Source organism: Podarcis bocagei (genome assembly GCF_964188305.1).
Source record: "Podarcis bocagei genome assembly, chromosome: 14".
In the NCBI taxonomy this organism is placed as follows: domain Eukaryota; kingdom Metazoa; phylum Chordata; class Lepidosauria; order Squamata; family Lacertidae; genus Podarcis; species Podarcis bocagei.
In genome coordinates this window covers 51,830,818-51,856,580 of record NC_138139.1, presented here as the reverse complement: position 1 = coordinate 51,856,580, position 25,763 = coordinate 51,830,818, and the positions used below count along the sequence as shown (strand labels likewise).

Sequence of the window (25,763 nt, the reverse complement as noted above, 5' to 3'; positions counted from 1 at the left end):
AGGATTTTAGTCTTGCTTTAAATGTATTTGCTGGTTTTGTGTTTTTAACTGGTGGTTTACAAGGAAATTAATAAATCAATTGTAATAATAAGAAGAATGTGACTTATGGGCTGCACCTAAGCTGTTCTTTCTTTCTTTCTTTCTTTCTTTCTTTCTTTCTTTCTTTCTTTCTTTCTCCCACCCCAACATTTATCTTCATTGTTTTTCATACAATATTCTGTTGTCACTGGCAGCGCTGCAGATCCGCCCACCAGCTCACTAGGGTGAGATTTCGACTCCAGCAGTTACGATGCTCGATTTAAAAATAAAATTCACGGTTTCCTCATCGCCGGCAAGTTCCCGAGGATAATCTCAACACAAAGCCAAGCAGAGGGGCATGATCCCCTGGCAGCTGGCAGCTCCCTGACATGAAAGCCAGGAGGGCCAAGAGTTTGCTTTGACACAGCCAGAGAGAGCAGGGATGTCACAGACCCCTTCAACCTTCACAGGAGGAGAAAATCTGGCCACAGGGCCTGAGATGTCCTGCAGAGAATGACCCTCAGGGTGACATTGTTGGGTCTTACTTCTTAAGCCGACTTTGGAAGGATTTCAGCAGATCTGGTTTAATCGCCACAGTCCCTTCATCTCTCCACATGCCTTTTTGTGCTGCTGGTTTTCCTAAGCTGGCCTGCTGGCCATGTTTATGCAGACAGTCCACCTCCTCTTCGGATCCCGAGGACTCCAGCTTCAATTTTTAAAGTCCATAAATAAAGTCTGGTCCCCATGATTGCACAGGAAGTGGAAGCCCCTCTGGTTCCACACCAGCTGCATCCCCTGCAGTTTATTCCACTTCCCCAACAAGTTTCTCCAAACTGTTCATTACCACCTTATATTTGAGTTTTCACGCAATGGAAAAGCCATTTCCGGAAAACAAACAGAATTTAGCACCTCCTTAGTGCCCATTTCCGTGTTCTCGGATTCCAGAAAACACATATGTTTGCAGCCGCCTTTAACCTGGAGGCAGGGATAGGAACCAACTTAAAGGTAAAGGGACCCCTGACCATTAGGTCCAGTCGTGGCCGACTCTGGGGTTGCGGGGCTCATCTCGCTTTACTGGCCGAGGGAGCCGGCGTACAGCTTCTGGGACATGTGGCCAGTATGACTAAGCCGCTTCTGGCGAACCAGAGCAGTGCACGGAAACGCCGTTTACCTTCCCGCCGGAGTGGTACCTATTTATCTAATTGCACTCTGACGTGCTTTCGAACTTCTAGGTTGGCAGGAGCTGGGACTGAGCAACAGGAACTCACCCGGTCACGGGGATTCAAACCGCCGACCTTCTGATCGGCAAGTCCTAGGCTCTGTGGTTTAACCCATGGTGCCACCCTCATCCCTTGGAACCAACTTAGATGGGTTCGAAAGAGATATAGAGAAATGCGAGGAGCAGGAGAAAGCTATGGAGGGCTACCAGCCTCAATGGCTCTGCCCTGACTCCATGGTGAGAGGTAGCCATACTTCCGAAACCCAGTATCTGGAAGCCTCAGGAGGGGAGAGAGTTGCTCTTGCGCTCAGATCCTGTTTGTGGGTTTCCAACAGGCGTCTAGGTTGACCACTGTGAGAACTAGGAGTCTTGGTTGACCACAAACTTGACATGAGCCAACAGTGTGACGCGGCAGCTAAAAAAGCCAATGCAATTCTGGGCTGCATCAATAGGAGTATAGCATCTAGATCAAGGGAAGTAATAGTGCCACTGTATTCTGCTCTGGTCAGACCTCACCTGGAGTACTGTGTCCTGTTCTGGGCACCACAGTTCAAGAAGGACACTGACAAACTGGAACGTGTCCAGAGGAGGGCAACCAAAATGGTCAAAGGCCTGGAAACGATGCCTTATGAGGAAAGGCTAAGGGAGCTGGGCATGTTTAGCCTGGAGAAGAGGAGGTTAAGGGGTGATATGATAGCCATGTTCAAATATATAAAAGGATGTCACATAGAGGAGGGAGAAAGGTTGTTTTCTGCTGCTCCAGAGAAGCGGACACGGAGCAATGGATCCAAACTACAAGAAAGAAGATTCCACCTAAACATTAGGAAGAACTTCCTGACAGTAAGAGCTGTTCGACAGTGGAATTTGCTGCCAAGGAGTGTGGTGGAGTCTCCTCCTTTGGAGGTCTTTAAGCAGAGGCTTGACAACCATATGTCAGGAGTGCTCTGATGGTGTTTCCTGCTTGGCAGGGGGTTGGACTCGATGGCCCTTGTGGTCTCTTCCAACTCTATGATTCTATGATTTAACAGGGTGCTGGACTAGATGGCCCACCCACCTAATTCAGCACACTCTTCCTAAGTTCTTATGGAAAAACGCAAGGCTAAAGTGATGAGATCTGGGGCGGAATATCAGTGCACTGCCGTTTCTGCAAGGGAACAGAAGCACCCATACTCTGAAAGCGTGGGGAGATAGCGAAGTTGTCCAATGGCATCTGTTGCACACCACACTCCCTAGTGTGAATGCAAGTGAATGCAACCCGCTGCTATATTGGTCAAAAAGCCGCAGATCCATAACACTACCAGCAGTGCAGTGTGACTGTAACAGCTGAAAACAGGACAGAAGTGCTGGCATTGTAATCAGGAAAACAACTGCAGTCTTCCTCGTGTCTGAATGCCCCCTTAGTCATAGAACCACAGAAGGCACTGCATCTTCTGCTTTATGGCAGGTGTAAACAGAAGATGAGATGACAGAAGCTTCAGCTCCAGAGAGATGAGAGTCACATGGTCTGGCAGGATGAGGCGCCTGGGGGCTGAGGACAGTAGATGATGAGAAAGAACAAAGGAGGAATGGAGAAAGGAATGTAGGGTCTCATTAGGGAAGAAGAGGGATGGGACTAAATAAATAAAAAATTATTTATACCCCACCCTCCCCATCCAGGGCTGGGCTCAGGGCAGCTAACACTAAATATGAATCACAATAAATGTAATAGGAATAAACAAAAACAAACCAACAAACTATTCCACTATTGAACAGCTCTCACCCTCAGAAAGTCCTTCCTCCTGCTGGGCTGTAACCTCCTGTCTTCTCATTAAAGTCCATTGATTTAGGTCCAACCCTCTGGAGCAGCAGAGAAGAAGCTTGTTCCATCTTCTGCCTGGAAGCCCTTCAGTTATCTGAAGATTGTGATCATATCCCCTCATCATATCATCACAATCCCTTTTCGTTTTAATGACCCTGAACAACTCGGTATCATCAGCAAACGTGACCACCGCTTGCTATAATTCTATCCTTTCCACGTTAAAAAATAAATAAACAAGCTTTCGTGATACGAACCCATTCTGCTTGAGGATTCTTTGTGCAAGTTGTTATGTACCAAGCTTGGATCCTAGAACAATAGGCAGGTAGGATCCTAGAATGCAACAACTGATTGGCCTGCAGGAGAAGACCAATCAGGCTCCAGGAGGGAAGCAGAATCAGCCAATCAGACGGAACTCCTTGTGTAAATAATGTATATAAAAGTCTGAGGTGGGGGGGGGGGAATTCAGTCACTGTTTTTTACAAGCTGCAATAAAGAGCATGAAATCACTGCAGGACTCCGAGTATATTTCACAACTCAAGGAATTAACTTTCCTCACTCCACCACCCCACCTTTCTAGAATTGCACCAATAGCTTCAGATCCCTGAGACAGATGTGGCTGTTGCCCATAGAGAGCCAATCTCCACTCCATATGGTCCTGTCTTGCTCAGTGTGCTGCTGCCGCTGCTGCTTCCCAAGGAAATGGGCTTTCTGACAACAAATTGGATTTCCCAGGGTCCTTCAGAGAAGATGCTTAAAAAAAATACAGACATTTCATTTTCCCCAGTATCATCCTTTCTGGGCAACATCCTTCCTGTGCCTAGAGTGGCTGGACCAACCCAGTGAGACAGGTGGGGTACAATAAATTTTTTATTATTATTATTATTATTATTATTATTATTATTATTATTATTATTATTATTATTATTATTATTATTATTATTATTATTATTTCACAGCTCTCAGGTGCCGGATCCAGGTTTGACCTAACACAGAAAATGATATCCGAGTTCTCAGTCATCTTGACTTGTGCAGAAGACTGCGGCAGCAAGAAGAGACATGCCCAGCTCGCCAGAAATGAATGTTGCAGGCGCCATGGAGTTAATGATCTGTGATGCAAGGAGAGAAAGGGAAAGTTGCTGATCTCACACCAGGAATCCCTACTGATGGAGTTCCACTGAGTAGTCTCAGACAGGCAGTCTAATGAGGAGCCAGCCGCACACATCCAAACTGCGCACTTGACAAAAGGAGTTCCTGTACCCTTGAAATGACCTTGTGGGGTCCCGACCTTGTAAAATGATGCTCGGGAGGAGGCACAACAGTAGCTGCAGCAGCAAAAAAACAACTACCTTTAGCCTTCAGCTGCTCTCTTAAGTTGGCCAATGTGTGCTGATGTGGCAACTGACTGTTGCCAGCATCTCAGTCTTGGATACCGTCAAAAAGAAAACACCATCCCACGGCTGGGAAGATGGGCAGAACTGGGGCATGGCAAGGAGCAACACAAGGATCAGAACTGGAAATGGCTCGTGGGCACCTTGGCCACTGCAAAAACCCAGCTGCATTGGCATAAACCAAATACCGGGTGACATTGTAGTAAGCTTTGACAGAATATACTAGTCCAAAGGGATGCGGGTGGCGCTGTGGGTTAAACCACAGAGCCTAGGACTTGCTGATCAGAAGGTCAGCAGTTCGAATCCCCGGAACAGGGTGAGCTCCCGTTGCTCAGTCCCTGCTCCTGCCAACCTAGCAGTTCGAAAGCACGTCAAAGTGCAAGTAGATAAATAGGTACCGCTCCGGCGGGAAGGTAAACGGCGTTTGTGTGCGCTGCCCTGGTTTGCCAGAAGTGGCTTAGTCATGCAGGCCACATGACCCAGAAGCTGTACGGCGGCTCCCTCGGCCAATAAAGCGAGATGAGCGCCGCAACCCCAGAGTTGGTCACAACTGGACCCAATGGTCAGGGGTCCCTTTACCTTTATACTAGCCCAAGTTCTCCAGCATCTCTCTATGGGACTATGCATGCTTACAGCAAAATCCAAGGGCTTCAGGAAAACCATCTCTCCAGATCCTTAAGCAATGATGGAGCTCTGGGGCCATCTCTGCTGTGGTGGTGCCTATGAGTCCCTGCTCACAGCAGCATCCAGGGATACAGGGAACCACTGCAACTACATTTCCCATGGCTCCTATGATCCCTCAATGCTGCAGCAATTATACATACGAGCATCTGATGGTCTGGGAACATATACCGTATTTTTCCGTGTATAAGACTAGGGTTTGTTTTTTTTTACCAAAAAATTTGATTTGAAATTGGGGCTCGTCTTGTACACGGACAGTGCTGAGGGGTGTTTTCTTCATTTGGAGTCCCCCCCAAAAGGGGGTGTCTTATACATGGGGGCATCTTATATAAGGAAAAATGTGGTATGTTTCTATGTCTCCTCTAATCTGGAATCCCCTTATACTTAGCTGAAGAGCTTAGCTGCGTAACTGAAGCAAGTCTTGTGTCTCCTTTCCTAAAATGGCACACAAGGAAGTGAATGACATGATATGGTTGCAGAACAATTTTGTAAGGCATCCGTAAAAGGCTATTTTCAAAATGCTCAGAACCAGCAAAACATAATCACATTTCTATGTGAATCGAACAACCACACAGCTAATAACCTAGTCTTATTGTATGTTTTGTACAAAGTAAGTCCCAACGACATCAATGGGGCATCGTCCTGAGAAGGAGCAGAGGACTGGGTCTCCACGAAGGCACAATGGAAAGCTTTACCATTATGATTTTATTTAAATGAGTTTTTGTTTAACATCTCAAAATAAACATTTACATTATACCATATATTCCATGACTTCCCTTCTTCCACTTCCCTGGTTCATTTTGTTTATCTATCATTCCTGCATTTTTACTATGTCGATTTTTGTCAGTTCTCCAATTTTACATCATTCAATGATTAATTAAACTGCTGAATTTATCTTAATGCTGCCAATGTTTTCAAATGTGTACAGTTATTTTCCATATAATCAGCAATAGATATTCTTCTCGCTCTCTTAGTCTATTCGTTAAACTTGATAGTTCCGCATATTCTATCAGCTTAAGTTGCCAGCCCTCCTTACTCGGAACCTCTCTCACTTTCCATTTTGGGGCTAAAAGAATGTGAGCTGTCACTGTTGCGTACATAAATAAGGTTCTCTGATACCTGGAAACTTCTGACTGCACTATTCCTAACAAAAATGCCTCTGGTCTTTTTGGGAAGGTTGTTTTAGACATTTTTTTCCCATCTCATTATAAATCATTTCCCAGTATTCTGTAACCTTTTTACATGCCCACCACATATGAAAAAAGTTCATTTCTTTACATTTTCAGCACAAATCCAATTCTGCTTTATACATCTTAGCCAATCTACTCAGAGTTAGATGCCATCTATGAATCATTTTCATATGATTTTGTTTCAATGCATAACATGCAGAAATTTTCAAATCATTCACTCAAAGTTTCCCCAAAGATTTAGGCCTTTATTGTGCCCTAAGTCCATTGCCCAGTGTGTCACTGAAGCTTTGACCAGCTCATCCTTTTCCCCATTCCAATAATAATTTATACATTGTAGGCAATGATTTATCTTTATTCTGTATTAACTCTCTTTCATATTGTGAGTTTTGGTCTGAGAAACCATGTTTCTTATCTAATTCAAACATATCATGTAGCTGGTGGTAATGTAACCAGTCTGTGACTTGGCTTCTTAAATCTTCCATTGGTTTCAGTCTGGGTTCACTCCCTGTAAAATCCAGCAAGTCTCTATAAATCACCCATTGTCTATCCATATTAATTCTCTTAATGGTAATTGCTTCAATGGGGGATAACAACAGAGGTGCTTTTCTTTCCAACAAATTTTTGTATTTCTCCCAGACTCTATACAAATTTCTCCTAATAATGTGGTTCTTAAACTTTTGTAGATTTTAGCTTTCCCATACCAAAGATATGCATTCCAGCCAAATTTTTTATCATGACCTTCCAAATAAAAAATGTGTGCATTTTCCAATACAATCCATTCCTTTAACCAACACAAACAGGCTGCCTCATAATATAATTGCAGGTCAGGCAGGGCAAAGTCTCCTCTTTCCCCCCTGCCAAATGAATTCAGAGATATCTCCCCCCCACACACACACAATGGAAAGCTTTAAATCACCTCCTACAAGATGTAAAGTGGAACAGTTTGGTGATCTTCTCCAGAAAGCCAGCTCTAGAATGGAAGCACCACAACAGTGAAGGTTGTGCTGATGAGACCATCTATAAATATGGGGCCCCTGAGTAAGACCTCCTTCCGTGAATGGTGTGGTCCAACTGTGACCCATGGCAGACCTCAAAACCAGGTCAAAGAGCATTTTGCTGAACCAGGAGCTCATATTGAACAGCCACCGACCTGCATACTGCTTCGTAAAAGCTCAACATTTATTGCTGATCCCCTCCACAGTGCTATTTACCCATTGAACTTTTCTGCTTTAGCCATGGAGTTTTACATCTCTCATTCATCACTTATATGGCTTAACAATCTAGTCTAGCTTTACCCTCGGTACAAAACAGATTGGCCTTTCTTTGATGATAAATTGTTTTTCTATTCAACCTAGAGCTCCCATGTCCCTTTGCCCACCATCTAAGCACCCATTAATAAATTTTAGTGGGGAAGACTCGTTACACGTTGACTTGTTACGATAAATCCTCACACTGGCCTTTGATATTGAATAACTTGACCAGGCTGTTCTGCACTTAGACAGCAGGAACATAGAAATCTGCCTTATGCAGAGTCAGACCATTGCTCTATCTAGCTAATATAAACAGAGATACAGCCATACCTCATGTTACGTCCGCTTCACGTTACATTCTTTCAGGTTACATCCTGCGGTGACCCGGAAGTACTGGAAAGGGTTACTTTCGGGTTCCGCCGCTTGCGCATGCGCAGAGACGCAAAATGACATCACACGCATGCACAGAAGTGGCGAATCGCAACCCACGCGTGCGCAGACACACCGCTGCAGGTTGCATTCTTTTCATGTTGCGAATGGGCCTCCGGAACGGATCCCGTTCACAACCAGAGGTACCACTGTAAAAAACTTATTTTTGGTGGTGCACTAGGTAAGTTTTTTAAAAAGCCAGCAGAAGCCATTTGGGGGTAACTTTACCTAGCAGTTGGAGGAAATGCTCCCTCAGAGAATAAAGCCCTACCTTCTGGTGGCATAAGATCTGCTTTCAGTTTAGAAACACAACGTCAGAAGATAAAAATTGGCATTCTCCAAGTCTCACAGATCATTGCACATAGCGTGCGCACTTAAGCACATAAGAAGAACATGCTGGATCAGGCCAATGACCATCTAGTGCAGCATCCTGTTCTCACAGTGGCTGACCAGTTGCCATAATGGCAAGTCCCCTAGCAGGACCTGGCCACAAGAGCCCTCTCCTCATCTGTGGTTTCCAGCAATTGGCGTTGAGAGGCAATCACTGCCTTGGAAGACCTACATTGGCTCCCATTACATTTCCGAGCACAATTCAAAGTGTTGGTGTTGACCTTTAAAGCCCTAAACGGCCTCGGCCCAGTAGACCTGAAGGAGCGTCTCCACCCCCATCGTTCTGCCTGGACGCTGAGGTCCAGCTCCAAGGGCCTTCTGGCAGTTCCCTCATTGCGAGAAGCAAAGCTACAGGAAACCAGGCAGAGGGCCTTCTCGGTGGTGGCACCCGCCCTGTGGAACGCCCTCCCATCAGATATCAAAGAGATAAACAACTACCTGACATTCAGAAGACATCTGAAGGCAGCCCTGTTCAGGGAAGTTTTTGATGTTTGACATTTTAGTGTATTTTTTATCTTTGTTGGAAACTGCCCAGAGTGGCTGGGGAAACCCAGCAAGATGGGCGGGGTACAAATAATAAATTATTATATTATTATTATTGGATCATGTAGGCAGAGCATAGGCTTCATCATGGCTAGTAGCCATGGGTAGCCTTATGCTTCACAATTTGGTCCAATCCTCTTTTAAAGCTATCTAGGTTGGAGAGCATCACTGCCACCAGAAGCAAACTCCACAGTTTAACTTTTCACTGTATGAAGAAGGAAAACAAAGGATTTATTCATGTATGCTACAACAGCAGCAAGAGTCTTGATAGCACAAGGATGGAAGAAGGAGGAAACCCTGACAAAGGAACAGTGGCAAGAGAAATGGATGAGCTATGCAGAATTGGCTAAACTGACATACAAACTGCGAGATAAGGACAACTGTGACTTTAAAGAAGAATGGGAACTTTTTACAAATTACTTAAAAAGACAACAAAATGAATTGGACTCCTTGGCAGGTTTTGAATAAACATACACAAATTTATTGATTGATAACATGGTAGATAGATAATAAAAGGATTTATACAATTTTATAATATGCAGAGAATAACATGTGTTGAGAAATCAGAGAGGAGCTGATGGAAGTTTCGGGGGGGAGGGAGGGTTTGATGGGGAGGTGGGGGGAAAGGGGGGAAATAATGAATATGATATGTTTTTGATATTTTGTTATGTTGAAATTGCTAATAAAAAACTTTTTAAAAAGAAAGAAATGCTTCCCTGAACTTCCCGCATTCAGCTTCGCTGGATGTTCTAACAGTTCTAGTGTTTTGAGAGCAGGAGAAAAAACTTTCCTCTCTCCGCTTTCTCTATGCCATCCTTAATTTCATAAACCTCTATCACGTTTCCCTCTTCTTTGCCTTTTCTCTAAAGGAGAAAGCGCCAAATGGAGTCAATCTTTCCTCCACAGGAATCACTCCACCCTCTTTGGTTGCCCTCAGGGCCAGATTTAGGTTTGATGAGGCCCTGAGCTACCGAAGGTAGCGGGCCCTTTATATATCCAGCTGTCCTTTGTCAACAACAAATTGTCTTGTTTTTTGTGTTGAATATATGTAGGGGTGAGCAAACGTTTTCAGCAGGGGGCCAGTCCACTGTCCCTCAGACCTTGGGGGGGGGGCGGACTACATTTTGGGAAAAAATAAAAAGGAACGAATTCCTATGCCCCACAAATAACCAGTGATGCATTTTAAATCAAAGCACACATTCTACTCATGTTAAAACAGGCTGATTCCTGGACCGTCCGTGGGCTGGATTTAAAAGGCGATTGGGCCGGCCCCAGCCCCCGGGCCTTAGTTTGCCTAAAAGGCAAAGGACCCCTGACAGTTAAGTCCAGTCGCGGATGACTCTGGGGTTGCGGCACTCATCTCACTTTACGGCCAAGGGAGCCAGTGTACAACTTCCGGGTCATGTGGCCAGCATGACGAAGCTGCTTCTGGCGAACCAAAGCACCAGAGCACCACACGGAAACGCCGTTTACCTTCCTGCTGGAGCAGTACCTATTTATCTACTTGCACTTTGTTGTGCTTTCAAACTGCTAGGTCGGCAGGAGCAGGGACCAAGCAACGGGAGCTCACCCCGTTACAGGGATTCGAACCGCCAACCTTCTTATTGGCAAGCCCTAGGCTCTGTGGTTTAGACCACAGCGCCACCCATGTCCCTTAGCTTGCCTTCCCATGTGGTATATGGTAATTTATGGACCTAATAGGCAGTGGCGTAGCGTGGGGGGTGCGGGGGTCGGCCGTACCGGGCGCAACATCTGGGGGGGCGCTCGCACTCGCAGCTCTCTGCCCCTACCTGCGCCCCCTACCCCCACGGGTTAGGGGGCGCAAATTACTTGCCTTGCCCCGGGTGCTGACAACCCACGCTATGCCACTGCTAATAGGTATCTAAAGCCATTTTCACATAACAAAATATGTATTTTATCGAAGTACACCCAGGTTTTCCCCCCTTTAATTTTTTTTTGGGGGGGCTCCCCAAAAGAGAGGGGCCCTAAGCTATAGCTTGTTTAGCTTATACGTAAATCCGGCACTGGTTGTCCTCTGTTCTGTACCTCTTCCGACCCTATGCTATCCTTTTCGAGGAGAGGCAGCCAGAACGGTACACGGTATCCCAAATGTGGCGGCAGCACCTCACGCCCTCCTAGTTCAAAGCAGAGTCATTGACTCCGAGTGAAACAGGGCATGGGAAATGCTCAGCTGTCTTTGCGGCTGCAGGGTTTTTGCTGAAAGAGGATTCCCTTTCAGCTCTCGGCGCCCACCGAGACCGTTTGCTGACAGCGTGCAGCTCAAATATCATTTGCTTAATTTCTGTCCTGTGTATACACAAGAGAGCTCCTCTTTCTTGTCAACAAAAGGGCATCGGCGCCCACAAAAGCCTGAAGAACTTCCAGCCACTAGCTTTGCACAGCGCATGAAATATTGAAGGCACTTGTCAAAATGCCCTAATGGTTTTTTTCTGGGGGGAGGGGGAAGGGGTCTCGGTGCTTCAGCTCCATTTCCCCCCAAGCCTGCCACTGGATCTTTTGAGGATTTCTCTCTGTTGAAGTCGCCTTAGACAACAGGAGCGAGAAAATATGCTGTGTTTTCTGGCAATATCCTCCCCTCCCCGCCTGTTGTTCTTCGGAGAGCATACAGGCACTTGAAATATCATTTTTACTTCTACCTCTAGAATATAAAATAAAACAGATTGATATCCGCAACTTGCCAACCTCTCTGCATTGCCGGCTAAAAGAATTACATAAATATCCACTGTGTCGGCTCCCACCTCGTACGTCTGGGATTCTGTCATTTTGGATGTCTCACTTAATTTGTGTTACTTGGTCACTAGATTGTATCCTTTCACTCCTGATTTGTTTTGAAGTGTGAAATGAAGAAGTGTTCTAATGTTGTTTTCATGCTGACTGGGGATAGAGAGATTGGTTCAGGATCCGTATTTTAAAAAGCAAACCAACTATCATGTCTAAGGCAACAGGCAAGAAAAGAATCACCTTGAATCTAGAGTTTCAAAAGACTTGGACGTATTTTGTAGACGCATTCCATAAAAAGGTAAGGAAGGGAGTAAAACCAGGGGCATATCTATGTTGCAAGGTGTACAGCACATCACATGCACAGTTCAGGTGAGACTCTCACATTTCATTGGCAAAAATAAAATCAAGTTTCTAGACCAGGCACCCCCAACCTCAGCCCTCCAGATGTTTTGAGACTACATTTCCCATTGTCCCTGACCACTGGTCCTGTTAGCTAGGGATGATGGGAGTTGTAGTCCCTAAACATCTGGAGGGCCAGGGTTGGGGGTGCCTGTTCTAGACCTTATAACTGAGGATATTTGTATATAGATGACATCTGGTGAGATTAATTTCCAGTGGTGTGGAAATGAGTTTCAGTGCCTTGCGTAACACCTTGCAGAAGCAGAGTAACTTGTGCACAATATGACATAGTCAATTTTTTAAAAATGCAATCATAAAATGCATATGTTTGGCATTTAAGCCAGGCTGGGATCTATTCATGCAACAGAATGCTATGGTAGAATAGATTTCCAGTGCAATCCTAGGCAAGAATGGGCTGCAAACACCACCACCGCTGAAGTTTTATGTGTAAAAATCTCAAATCTGAAATTCAAATAGAGGGAGCTGAAATTTTACTTGGAAATGAGAAATTCAAATCCTTAGACCTGTTGGCATCTTTTGGTTATTGTGATGAGCATGAAATCTCATGTTGTCAAATACAACACTGCCCTTCCATGAATTCCTTACATTTTAGGGGTTTTCTAAGTTCTTGGGGGGAAATGCTCATTTATGCCTTTAAATTGCCATCACTCCACCTTGCTCACCATTGCTCTTTGGGACATCAAGTCGCCAAATCTGATTCTTCACCATTTTGCCTACTGGGGTCTTGTGATACAGTGATGTCAGGCGTGGCATTGTGACATCATCCTGTTCACCGTGTGATCCCTGTCTGGGTGGAAGAGCCCAGGAGACTAATTCACAATGAGGAAGAAAAGGAGAAATGTTGGTTGCATTTATTTTAACCTTGTTTCCCCTGCTTTTCTTTCATTAGGGGATCTCAGTGCAACTACTGGGATAGAGATACAATATCAAAAGAGCACGGTGAAATAACAATTCAATCAGGAAAAAAATATAAATAAAGGAGCAATAGCCAGGAAGGCAATGGTGCTGAACAGCGTTGAAAAAAGGGGGGAGTTATTTGTAGCATCTAGTTATTTTTAAGAGAAATTTCTACCGCTCTGAAATCAACAGTTTTGACCTGAAAATGGAAACCTCTTAAATATTTGCTGTAGACAGATGGGCAACTATCAGACCCTGTCCAATATTATTATATGCCAACGAGTAAATGATACAAAATGCCACTGCATGTCAGTGATCAAATATGCAACCGTGATTTCGCTCATCATCAGATGTCAAATGCTAGATAGAAAATATTCATTGGGTGTTCTGTGGCAAATGGCTAGTTAACCTGTGCCCCCTTTCAGATGTGCAATTCTCATCAGCCCCAGCCAAGTCGAGAATTTTCAGAGGAGAATTTGAAAGCAGACTCGCGCCAGACATCTAAAGCACATCCAGTACAAACAACGTCCCCTCAAAATCCCCAGAAACTGCTGTTCCCTCCTGACAAATTCCCAGCATCCTTAAACTATGGTTCCCAGGACTTTTTGGGTGGAACCATGTATTTTATTTTATTTTTTATTTTTTATTAAATTTTAGTAATACAGAAAAAGCAAAAGAAATGCACATAAAAAAATAAGGCTACTATTTACATACACATAAATCCTTCCCACCCCCATATCTTCCCACCACCACACCCTTTGACCCTCCCTCCACAACATCTCGATTTCCTTATCTTATAGATTCGATACTATCATTGCAATTTTTAAATTTTAAATTTTGATCTCATTATGACATTCCTCAGCATCTTAAAAAGCAGAGACATCACCTTGCCAACAAAGGTCTGTATAGTTAAAGCTATGGTTTTCCCAGTAGTGATGTAGGGAATTGAGAGCTGGACCATAAAGAAGGCTGATCACAAAGAATTGATGCTTATGAATTATGGTGCTGGAGGAGACTCTTGAGAGTCCCATGGACTGCAAGAAGATCAAACCTCTCCATTCTGAAGGAAATCTGCCCTGAGTGCTCACTGGAAGGACAGATCCTGAAGCTGAGGCTCCAAGACTTTGGCCACCTCATGAGAAGAGAAGACTCCCTGGAAAAGACCCTGATGTTGGGAAAGATTGAGGGCACAAGGAGAAGGGGACGACAGAGGACAAGATGGTTGGACAGTGTTCTCGAAGCTACCAGCATGAGTTTGGCCAAACTGTGGGAGGCAGTGGAAGACAGGAGTGCCTGGCGTGCTCTGGTCCATGGGGTCATGAAGAGTCAGACATGACTAAACAAGTAAACGACTAAACATCATCATCATCAACAACAACAACATGACATTCCTAATTAATATTTTCTACTTTACTCCTTTAACCTAAGCATATCCGCCTATTCGTTCTTGAACAGTGTTCGTCCATGTATTCTTCAAAACATTGCCATTCTAGACTGAGTTTTTGGTTTGTCTGTCTTCTTAAGTATGCAGTTAGCCTTGCCATTTCTATAAATTGACTTAGTTAGTATAGCCAGTCTTCTTTTGTGGGTATTAGTTCGCTCTTCCATTTGCTGGCATATACTATCCTGGTGGCTTGCTCTAGCATATAAGAAAATTCCTTTCTTTTTCTGTGGTATGTCTTTTCCCAATAAGCCTAATAAATATGCCTCTGGTTTCTTTTGTAAGGATGTTTTTAACATTTTTTTTGAGTTCTTCATGAATCATACCCCAGTAGTGGGTGGAGCCATGTATTTTAAATGTGTGTTGGATTTGCTTTGGTGTGAACCTGCCCTGGGATAGCAACTTTGACCAAAGCAGAGTACAATTTTGCTTCCTGTCACAAGGAACACCCTACTAGCGTATTCTTCAAATCCATCTTTTCGGGGGGAAACACCGACATGTAGAAACATATGCAAAGTTTAAACTTAATTTTCTTTGCGCATCCTTTTTAAAGGAATCACCAGGATCCTTCTATGCTGCTGCTTTATTAAAAGATTACGGAGTGGCAATCAGCATTGTGGCCTCCCAGCCCCATTACCTGGGCCTTGATCCTCAGGGAAAGCAGTAATCCCCTGTTGGTGACATCACGGGCCATTGCCATGGAAACATCACAACCCCGGGCTTTATTAGTTTGCCACGAGATTATAGCGAGGAGGAAATGGGCATGCAAAGACTTGTTGAAAGACAAATATCTCAGGCAATTAGCAAAACCAGCAAGGAAAAATTATGATAATACAGGAGATAGGAACATTAATCCAATTTATGAGTATAATCTACCCCAAAGTACTCCCCAGCGAGAAGGTAGCTCTTTCACAGCCCCTTCATTCTTAAGTAAACTGAAGTTGGGGAATAGCATGCAACAGTGCAGTAATTTGCTTCATTAGACGTTTCATTGGGCAATTTGGAAGTTTATTATAAAACTACAGCTTGAAGGTTTAGGAAGTTACAGTCCTGCTTGTCAACTTATATTCAATATTTTAATATTTTGTTGGAAGCCGCCCAGAGTGGCTGGGGAAACCCAGCCAGATGGGCAGGGTATAAATAATAAATTATTATAAGATTATTATTAATTTGTGTCTGGAAATCAGAGACGAGGCACATCTCTCTTCCCATGTGTAGAAGCTGGTTCCCAACGTTCCATCACACTCCTATGTGACCAAGAGAAAGAACCAAGGATTGTGCTATATACAAAAGTAGCTGGCTTGGAAATCAGATCCAAGGCATACCTATCTCTTTCTACATGTATATAAAAACAGGTAGCCAACACTCTGTCACATGCTAATGTGACCAAGAGACAGAAGCCAAGATGGTGCCATATACATATAGTAGCTGGCTTGATTCATCATCGCTGAGCATACCAGTTGGATATTGTGTTTAAAAGAGCAACACTCCTCTATCTCTTCCTACCCCATGCAAAGTATTACGGTAGATGTCTGTCACCAATGGTGATCTCGAGAGTTTGTGGACACCGTGTATTCTACGTGCACAGTGACAGTGTGACCCTCATCCTGGTGGTTTTGCAGAAATGAGAAGTCTTGATCATAGATGAACTGAAATGAGAAGTCTTGATCATAGTCCTTAGCAGGACTAAGGAAAGGAATCTAGTATGGAGCTCCAAAGAAAACTGGGTAGGGCTATGCAAAGTTACAGCAAAGTCCATTCTTGATGGCGCCCATCATTTGCTTCTATATAGGATATTCAGGTTGAGTGCCGCCCTATAAGAGTTTGGACTGGATTTGATATCCCACTTTATCACTACCCTAAGGAGTCTCAAAGCGGTTAACATTCTCCTTTCCCTTCCTCCCTTCTCTTCCCAAACACTCTGTGAGGTGAGTGGGGCTGAGAGACTTCAGAGAAGTGTGACTGGCCCAAGGTCACCCAGCAGCTGCATGTGGAGGAGCGGAGATGCGAACCCAGTTCCCCAGATTACAAGACTACCGCTCTTAACCACTACACCACACTGGCTCTCCATTTTGGACCCCCCAAAATGGCCCAACGAGAAACCTGACTAATAAAGATTCAGACAGAAGGTGAAACTTGAAGCTCATGCACAGTGGTAGATAGACAGAGTGCAAAGTCAGCAATATAAATCATAATGCCCAGTTTCTTAGGATCAGCAAGGCCGCATCCTATGCCTGGGGCTTCTGGGAGCAAGTTCCATTGAAGTTCCTTCCGACAGCACAGGTTCAACTTCTGAAGTGCATCGGACAATAGCAAAAGATTTGCAATGAGCTGAAATGCAACCTTTCACTTTTAACTAGAAATGGAAAAAAGAACACCTCACAAAGAAATGTTGCTAGTGTGGACAAGGAACCCCATGGAAAATAAATAAGGGTCCAACCTCTGCTCGATTATATTCCTCTACACTAATCCGTCACAAGTAAACTTGAAAGCCTTGTTATCACCTCATTCACTTGTCAGAGGAAGGAGAATCCCTCCGTTGTCTTGGAGACGGCACCATTGCTCCTGCTCAGAGAAAATCCTGGTGCTCTGCTCCCCCCCCCCCAACTATACCACTGGCCATATGTCAGTTCATGCCACAATAAGCTGAACCTTTGACAAAACTTTGCCATACTGAAACCTCTTTCCTCTGCAAGGACTCCTTGCTTGCATTTGAAGGCAATTAGTAATGTGTACCTGGAGCTTCATCCTTCCTCGCAGAGCAAGCAGCGTTGTGGAACGTGTTGTTGACTTGCAGGGATGTTCTGACATTCTGGTGCCACCAAAGGATTTAGACACCGGTCACGGCTGGAGGTCCTGTGCAAAAGAACAGAGAAAAAGAGTTTTAACTAGAGGGGAAAAACCCACTCACACATATACATGTGCTGAAGAGGAACCAAAATGGCCCAGATCTGGAGATGGGGTTGATTTATAGATGTAGTAGAAAAGGTCGCAAAGTTCAAATGGACGTATGCAGGACATGTGGCAAGACACAACTCAGGCTGATGGAATAAAGCAGTATGGAGACCCTGCAATTTCAAAAGACCAAGTAAGTAATCACCTTTATGATGGGTGGGTGATCTAAAACAGGCTCCCCCAAACTTGGCCCTCCAGGTGTTTTGGGGCTACAATTCCCATCTCCCTGACCACTGGTCCTGCTAGCTAGGAGTGATGGAAGTTGTAGTCCCAAGACATCTGGAGGGCCGAGTTTGGAGATGCCTGATGTATAACTAGCAGCAGGGTTTATGTGGCTGCAAAGAAGCAACAATGAAGAGAACTTGAAGAGGAGTATGTCCAAGGCTGTAATTGGTTAATTTTTATTGAAAGTTTTCAACATAAAATACAATAAATGTCAAACCAATTGAAAGACAAAGAATAATGAAGAACCAAAATAAGGATAGAGAGACAGAAAAGAAAAAGAATAGACAGTGGTGCCTCGGTTTATGAACTTAATCCGTTCTGGAAGTCCGTTCTTAAACCGAAACCGTTCTTAAACCAAGGCGTGCTTTCCCTAATGAGGGCACCCGCCGCCGCTGCTGCCCTTCCACCATTCAGCTTCCGTTCTTAGACCACGGTAAAGTTCACAAACCGGGATGCTACTTCCGGTTTTGCGGAGTTTGTAAACCGAATTGTTCGTAAACAGGACTGTTCTTAAACTGAGGTACCACTGTATATAAAGGCGTTTCCTCACATTTATGGTATATCATATCCTTTATCCATACACAGAAAGGCAGACCCTCCCAGCTCCTATTTCCTCCCCCAGTCTCCCACCCTGAGAGACCCTTTCTACCCTGCCTTTCATGCAGGGACCAACAGCTTCCAGCTGTATAGCCAAGAGATGTCTATCCAAGGATGGATGTGAGATGCTGTAGTGTCTTAGAAGAAGAATCATCAAATGAGGAAAGCCAATCAGCCTCAGCTTTAAGGCAGCTGGTGACTGTTTGCTGGGCTGGGAGACAGTTGTATTTGTCCAACAGGGAAACTGAGGCTCTGAGGAGTCTGAAACACTTGTACTAGGAGCAAGGGCAGAGCTATGACAGCACATATAAAACCTGGTTGCACTGCTGGAGCAGAGAAGGGTCGCGCCAAATATTTTGCAAGCTGATAATGATTTCTCCGATTGCATAAGATTTTCCTTGAGCAGTTATCACCACCCTGATTTCCTAGGACAACTTCCAGCCTCCAAGAGCTTTTGCAGGAGAAGAACTGGATTTTGTCCCCACCCCTCTTATCTAAATCCAGTTGGTAAGGTGGATTGGCGACACCATCCCTGACTGGCTGGGCTCTCATAAATACAAGTGGGTGGAGAATTGCAGAAAAGTACCAGCAAGCCTGGGACGCGGGTGGCACTGTGAGTTAAACCACAGAGCCTAGGACTTGCCGATCAGAAGGTCAGCGGTTCGAATCCCTGTAACGGGGTGAGCTCCCGTTGCTCGGTCCCTGCTCCTGCCCACCTAGCAGTTTAAAAGCACATCAAAGTGCAAGTAGATAAATAGGTACCGCTCCGGCGGGAAGGTAAACAGCGTTTCCGTGTGCTGCTCTGGTTTGCCATAAGCGGCTTAGTCATGCTGACCACATGACCCAGAAGCTGTATGCCGGCTCCCTCGGCCTATAGAGCGAGATGAGCGCCGCAACCCCAGAGTCGGCCACGACTGGACCTAATGGTCAGGGGTCCCTGTACCCTTTACCTTACCAGCAAGCCTACGGGTAAAAACACAAAACAGCCTTCAAAAGAGTAAAAGGAAGGGGATTTTCTTTTGTTTTAACTCTTCTGTAGCCTTTGAAACAACGTCTGCACCAAGAATCAAATAGCGAACGCATTCAGCGCGGCACTCATTTCCATGCGCTACGCCTCGGCACCTGCTGAGGTCATCTCCTCTCTCGCAGACTCTCGGAGGACAATTTGCCATCGTCTCCCTCACTCGCATTCCAAATTCTGGTCCCTTCCTTGACGGCGGTGCAGCTGACAGCCCACAGCATTGCATTCGCTGCACTGAATAGTCTATTGACGACTTTGTGCCTAATGCCTACAATGAGAAGCAGAGGAAACAAATCTACCGTAATTTTCCATGTTTAGTGCCTTATTACGGTGGCTGCCTCCACTGATTAGTTTGCATTTTTCCTGCGACGCCTTCCTGAGCGCTCCTTCTGCTCCGCATCCTTTATCTTCATCTTCAGCTATCAATGAGCTCCGGCTGGCTGTATTGGCAGACACAGCAGAAGCTTTTGAGAGGGGCTGTGGATAGACTTCGCCTCCAAAGACTTCGCCTCTGCCATGGACTGAGCAGGGGTCTGGAGCTACCATGGCTCTGCCCATTTATCACATGAAAACAAAGAAGTGGAGCAATAGCAATGCACCAATAAAACTGCCACCACATTTGCAAAGCTAAGCAGGGTCCGGTCTGGTTTCAAATTGGATAGGGGACCACGTGTTGAGATTCCTGCTTTACAAGGGGTTGAGCTGGATGACCGTCAGGGTTCCTCCCAAAGCTACAATTCTGTGATTCTCTGATTTTATTTCAAGCTGGCCAATCTAAAACTCGAACTCGCAGCCCTGACTGGGAAGCACTGCCCGACCCACCTGCAAAGTGGGGCTAATACCTTGCAAGGTTGGTCTAAGGCAAGGCTCAGGTGCCTAAAACCCACAGGGGCTGGATGTGCCCCCCAACTCTATCTGCTCACCCCCTCTCTAAGTTACACTGCCTTCTAGCCCTGGTTCAGACCTCCCTTGAGTGTTTTTGCCTGCCTGGAATATATCCTTGAACTCTGATGCTGCCCCTTGCTTCCTAGGACAGAGAGGGGAATGTGAGCATGTGTAGAAACTAGCCTGCTGTCCAGAGGTAAATTTTGCATTCATTACCTGGCCCACCAATGGCATCTGGCCCCCAGATAGTTACTCAGAATGGAATGTGGCCCTTGGCCTGAGAAAAGTCTCATCCCTGCTGCAAGATCCCCCTTTGAATCCTCTGTCTCACCGTACCCCAACCCAGAGCATTCCAGATGTTGTCAAACCCCAACACCCATCATCCCTGACCATTGGGCATGCTGGCTGGTGATGACAGGATCTGGATCTGCAGAGCCCCAGGATGGGGAAAGACTGCACTATTTAGGTGTATGGAGCATGTATACACTTCTCCCTTTCTGGCTGAGCTCACTGCCTCTCTGTATATTGACACTGTTTGCAACTTGGTTTGGGAAAAGCAAGAAGCGGTTGCATTCTCAAATGTTTGGCCTCAGAAATAAATGGAGGAAATAAAATGGTGGATAGCAGGGGAAACTGTACAACTGAGCTGGTTCGGAGGAGAAGGTAGTATGATTGCCTTAAGGCACACACACACACACCCCTTACACCATCAGTTAATAAGTTTCATTTAAAGGCAGAGAAAGAGAAGGAGAGAAACTTCTGCTTACTGATTCGCTGCTTAATTGCAGACTCCACATCCGGGTGGAGGAGCAACTCCCCATCCAAAAGCAATATTGTATCTGGTTCCTGTGGGATCCATTCCACTGCCGACGGATCTCTCCAGGCCTCCTCATTGTCTTAACTTATTACCCAAGCAGAGAATGAATAAACAACTTAACTGAGATCGTTCTCCCTCTCCCCACCCCCCAAATAACATGACTCAGAAGATTGTATTACTCATCACGAACCTGGTGCCTCCGCTCCCCTTCAAACGCTTTTGGAATTGTTTGCGGCTAATAAGTCCTTCCCCCAGGAAGTTATTGTTCTGTGTGGGGAAATCCTCTTGATGTTCTTTGAGATGTAACAGTACAAGTGTTCAGGCAACAATCCCATTGAAAGTACATGTGATTGTGACGGGTGAGTCCTAAGACTATAAGACGTGGTGCTGGATTAGACCAGTGGCCCATCAAGCCCAGCATCCTGTTCTCCCAGTGGCCAGTGGAAAACCTGAAACAGGACCTGAGTACAAGAGTAATCTCCCCTCGTGTGGTTTCTTACAACCCGTATTCAGAAACATTGCTGTCTCCAACTGTGGAGGCAGACCCAGCCATCATGGCTGCTAGCCACAATAGCAAATTCTCCTCCATGAATTTGCTTAATCCTCTTTTAAAGGCATCTGGGTTTTTGACCATCAATGCCTCCTGGAGGTGCGAGTTCCATAGTTATGCGCTGCGCAAAAAAGTTGCATCTTGTTCTCTATCATGAATCTCCCCATATTGAGCATCATCATCATCAATTTTTATTTATACCCCGCCCTTCCTGGTTCAAAAACCAGGCTCAGGGCAGCTAACAACAAATTTGAACCACTTTAAAACACTGAATTATAAAAGCATAAAATACAGTATAAAAATAATGAATAACAATAAAAATCAAAAATCAATTAGATAATCCCCAGGGCTAGCTGGCTGAATTGGTCCTACTTGGGCCAGTGAGGAGGTCAGGGGAGAATTAGCTGTGGGGTCTCAGAGCGGGTGATCTTCATAAACAGGGAGGGGGAAGGAAGAGAAGGGAAATAAAAGAACAGGCTGAATTCAAATTAAAGGTTAGGCGGAATAGTTCTGTCTTACAGGCCTGATGGAAGGAGATTAAATCCTGCAGGGCCCTGGTCTCATGGGACAGAGCCTTCCACCAGGTCGGAGCCATCACTGAAAAGGCCCTGGCCCTGGTAGAGGATAGTCTGACTTCCTTAGGGCCTGGGACCTCTAAACTATGGTTATTCATGGACCTCAAGGTTCTCTGTGGGGCAGACCAGGAGAGGCGGTCCCGTAGATATGAAGTGATATCCATGAGTTCTAGTGATAGCAGAAAGGGAGAAATTTGTGGACATCCGATTCAGGCATCTGGCTGGCCACTGTGAGAACAGAATGCTGGACTAGATAGGCCCTTGGCCTGATCCTGCAGGCTCTTTTTGTGTCCCTAATGTTCGTAACAGAGAGAGAGAGGTGAAGTCTGCAGGCAGCAAAATGCCTAGAGATGGCCCTTCACAATGCCACAGATGTCATGGCACCAAGCTTGCTTGCTGCCAAACAGGAGCCACACTCGAAAGAGAGAGAAAAGAGACTCACGTAGAATGTGATCCAAGTTGGGTCATTGTCTCCCTCTTACACCCTCTGAAGAGTCAACATCTTCTGGTGCCAGGTATCTGTAATACCACCTCCTTCTGGGGTGGGTCTTGGTAGTTCCATCACCCTCAGAGATAGCAGCCTAGGAAAAGATAGTATTCTGTGGCAGCCCCTAGATTGCAGAATTCCCTTCCCACAAAGGTGTGTCTGGCACCTTTGCCTTCTAGTTTTCCTCAAATGCTGAAGAGCCAGCTCTTTCACACCTGAGTCAAATCATTTATTAGGACCTGCCCTCATTCCTGTAATCTGTTTCACCTGATGTGAATATTGCATTGCTGCAAACTGCCCTGAAGGCTCACAGTGAGGGGATAGGACTCAGCAAAGTGTGGCCTCGCCTTTTATAAACGAAAAAAGGGCATCTTGCAGCTGCTCAAAAATACCCTCAGTTAAAGAGCTCAAAAACTGCCAACTTCTCCCAAGAGAGGCTTCATCTTCTGCTGCTGTTTGTGGTTTGCCTTATTATCATTGGTTTAACATACTGCGGGATGTCATTTCTGGTCCGCAGCTCAGTGACCTTTGCAAGTCTGCCTCCATCCATCAAGGAATTTTCGTAAGTAAATAGCCAAAAGATCCCACTCCACTTTACTCTAGATGTTCAACATTTGTGGAGTGCGGAGGACATATTTTTCCTCCCCTCTTTCTAAATCACACATATCAAAGCAGAAGCCAGCACCTTCTTCCTCTTTGCTTTGTATCTACTAAGGAATACCAAACTTTCTTTGGGGGGGGGGAATTAAGGTAAAAAGTTGCTAAGCACAGCTTGTATCCTTTAATGCAGAGATAAGCAAATTTCTCGCTTACGTATCTGAAGAAGTGTGCATGCACACGAAAGCTTATACCAAGAACTAACTTAGTTGGTCTTTAAGGTGCTACAGGAAGGATTTTTTATTTTATTTTGCTGGAGGTACTTATTGCAATCCCAATATCTACCAACCAGAGCTGAGTGCAAAAGACATACAGTTCAAAAAGAGCACCTCTGAGCACATCCAGACTTCTTTTTCAGTAAAGGTAAAGGTAAAGGGACCCCTGACCATTAGGTCCAGTCGTGACCGACTCTGGGGTTGCAGCGCTCATCTCGCTTTACTGGCCAAGGGAGCCAGCATACAGCTTCCGGGTCATGTGGCCAGCATGACTGAGCTGCTTCTGGTGAACCAGAGCAGCGCATGGAAACGCCATTTACCTTCCCACCGGAGCGGTACCTATTTATCTACTTGCACTTTGACATGCTTTCAAACTGCCACTTTGGCAGGAGCAGGGACCGAGCAATGGGAGCTCACCCCGTCGCGGGGATTCGAACGGCTGACCTTCTGATCAGCAAGTCCTAGGCTCTGTGGTTTAACCCACAGCGCCACCCACGTCCTGCTCTCACACAAAAAGTCCATTCCGGGTTTTCAAGTGCTGTTGCAATCCACAGGGAAAAGCTTGGGATATGCCCAAACCACGTGTTGAAATCAGTGGGGCAGAGAATAAGGGCTTCCTTCTGACTGGATCATGCCCAACACAGCAACTGAAAAATGAAGACTTAACACCCCACCATCCCAAAACTTATTGAGCAATACAGAATCAAAGAGAGGAACTAACAGCTTGCCATCTTATATACTAATAGCAAATCTTATATACTAATAGCAAACTCATTCAACAGGTGTCAAAATGGCACCATCAACACATGAGAAGAAGGTATTGGGATTTGGGGGGAGGGGAAGAATATACAACAAACAAGAATATACAAGAAAACACAACAAACATGGGGAAGAAAGCCTAAGGTTGGGGCAAGAGAGCCACTCAATAGCTCAGTGTGGGCATGAAATGCCTATTGTTTGTGATGGTGATGGGTTGGTGGCAAGGGGTGGAATGGAATGCCCTGGCAAAGGGCATGGCTGGCTTCCTGAACAGGAAGACTCTATGCCAGGGGTAGACAACCTAAGGCCCGGGGGCTGGATGCAGCCCAATCGCCTTCTCAATCCGGCCCATGGACAGTCCGGGAATCAGCGTATTTTTACATGAGTAGAATGTGTGCTTTTATTTCAAATGCATCTCTAGGTTATTTGTGAGGCATAGGAATTGGTTCATTTTTTCCTTCAAAATATAGTCCAGCCCACCACATGGTCTGAGGGACGTGGACCGGCCCATGGCCGAAAAAGGTTGCTGACCCCTGCTCTACGCTGAAAGCTTTTCATAAATGGAGCAAAACCAAAACTGGCAGGTTTATCCATCCCTATCAAAAGCCAGGAGTTGTGCAAGTCCAAAGAGGACACAGAAGCACACCAGTTGTGCATACAAAGGCCCATCTCAACAGGAAGTCCATTATAGTCCTTCCTGTCTTGAAGGACCCAGTGACCAGGCCAGGGGCAGGGGGAGATTCCAGAGTTTGCAGACGCTTCACTGCCAGGAAGACACTCCACATCTTGTGGTGAGCTTCCAGATTGCTGAAAGTTCCCAGTCCTAGCTCAACACCAGTCTGACCACAGACATAAAGTAGAATACTAGCTGAGTTAAAGGTAAAGGTAAAGGGACCCCGACCATTAAGTCCAGTCGTGGCCGACTCTGGGGTTGCAGCGCTCATCTTGCTTTACTGGCCGAGGGAGCCGGCGTACAGCTTCCGGGTCATGTGGCCAGCATGACTAAGCCTCTTCTGGCGAACCAGAGCAGCGCACGGAAACGCCATTTACCTTCCCTCCGGAGCGGTGCCTATTTATCTATTTGCACTTTGAGGTGCTTTCGAACTGCTAGGTTGACAGGAGCTGGGACCGAGCAACGGGAGCTCACCCCGTAACAGGGATTCGAACCTTCTGATCGGCAAGTCCTGGGCTCTGTGGTTTAACCCACAGTGCCACCCATGTCCCTCCACTAGCTGAGTTAAGAAAGGTTTAAAATAGTTTTACAATGTTCTCATATATCCCTTAGGAACCCAAAACAGCAAGGGATTTCTTGGGCTACTCTGAAGGGCTTGGGTTTCTTTAGAAGAGCTGGAGGACTATGGTGTCCTCAATATTTGCTTTATTTACAAATATCAAAGCTGAGCTGAGAGGATACAAAATGCTCTTAAAAGCAGAAGGCATTGCATCCAGGGCCGCTGTGCCCTGCTTTCTGCTAACACCAGCTAGACCAGCCTTTGTCAACCTGGTGCCCTACAGAAGTTTGGGGCAGCTCTGTTCTTCATCATCACCACCAAGTAATCATCATCTCTGCTGAACAGGCTCATTGAGGCAGAGTAGCGAGCCCAGGAAAAAATG

At 45.5% G+C, this 25,763-nt stretch overlaps 1 protein-coding gene across 5 annotated transcripts in view; it reads right to left on the bottom strand.

The window, feature by feature from the left end:
* ELFN1 (extracellular leucine rich repeat and fibronectin type III domain containing 1) overlaps nucleotides 1-25,763 on the bottom strand; it is a 262,151-nt gene that overhangs the window by 163,303 nt on the left and 73,085 nt on the right. For 4 of the 5 annotated variants that reach the window (XM_081169479.1, XM_081169477.1, XM_081169480.1 and 1 more), the window contains exon 2: nucleotides 17,143-17,262. The gene's annotated coding sequence lies outside the window, so the exon portion shown is untranslated. Of the gene's footprint in view, nucleotides 1-17,142; nucleotides 17,263-22,473; nucleotides 22,607-25,763 lie in introns of those variants that run through there. The other variant, XM_081169481.1, reaches the window with a different exon arrangement.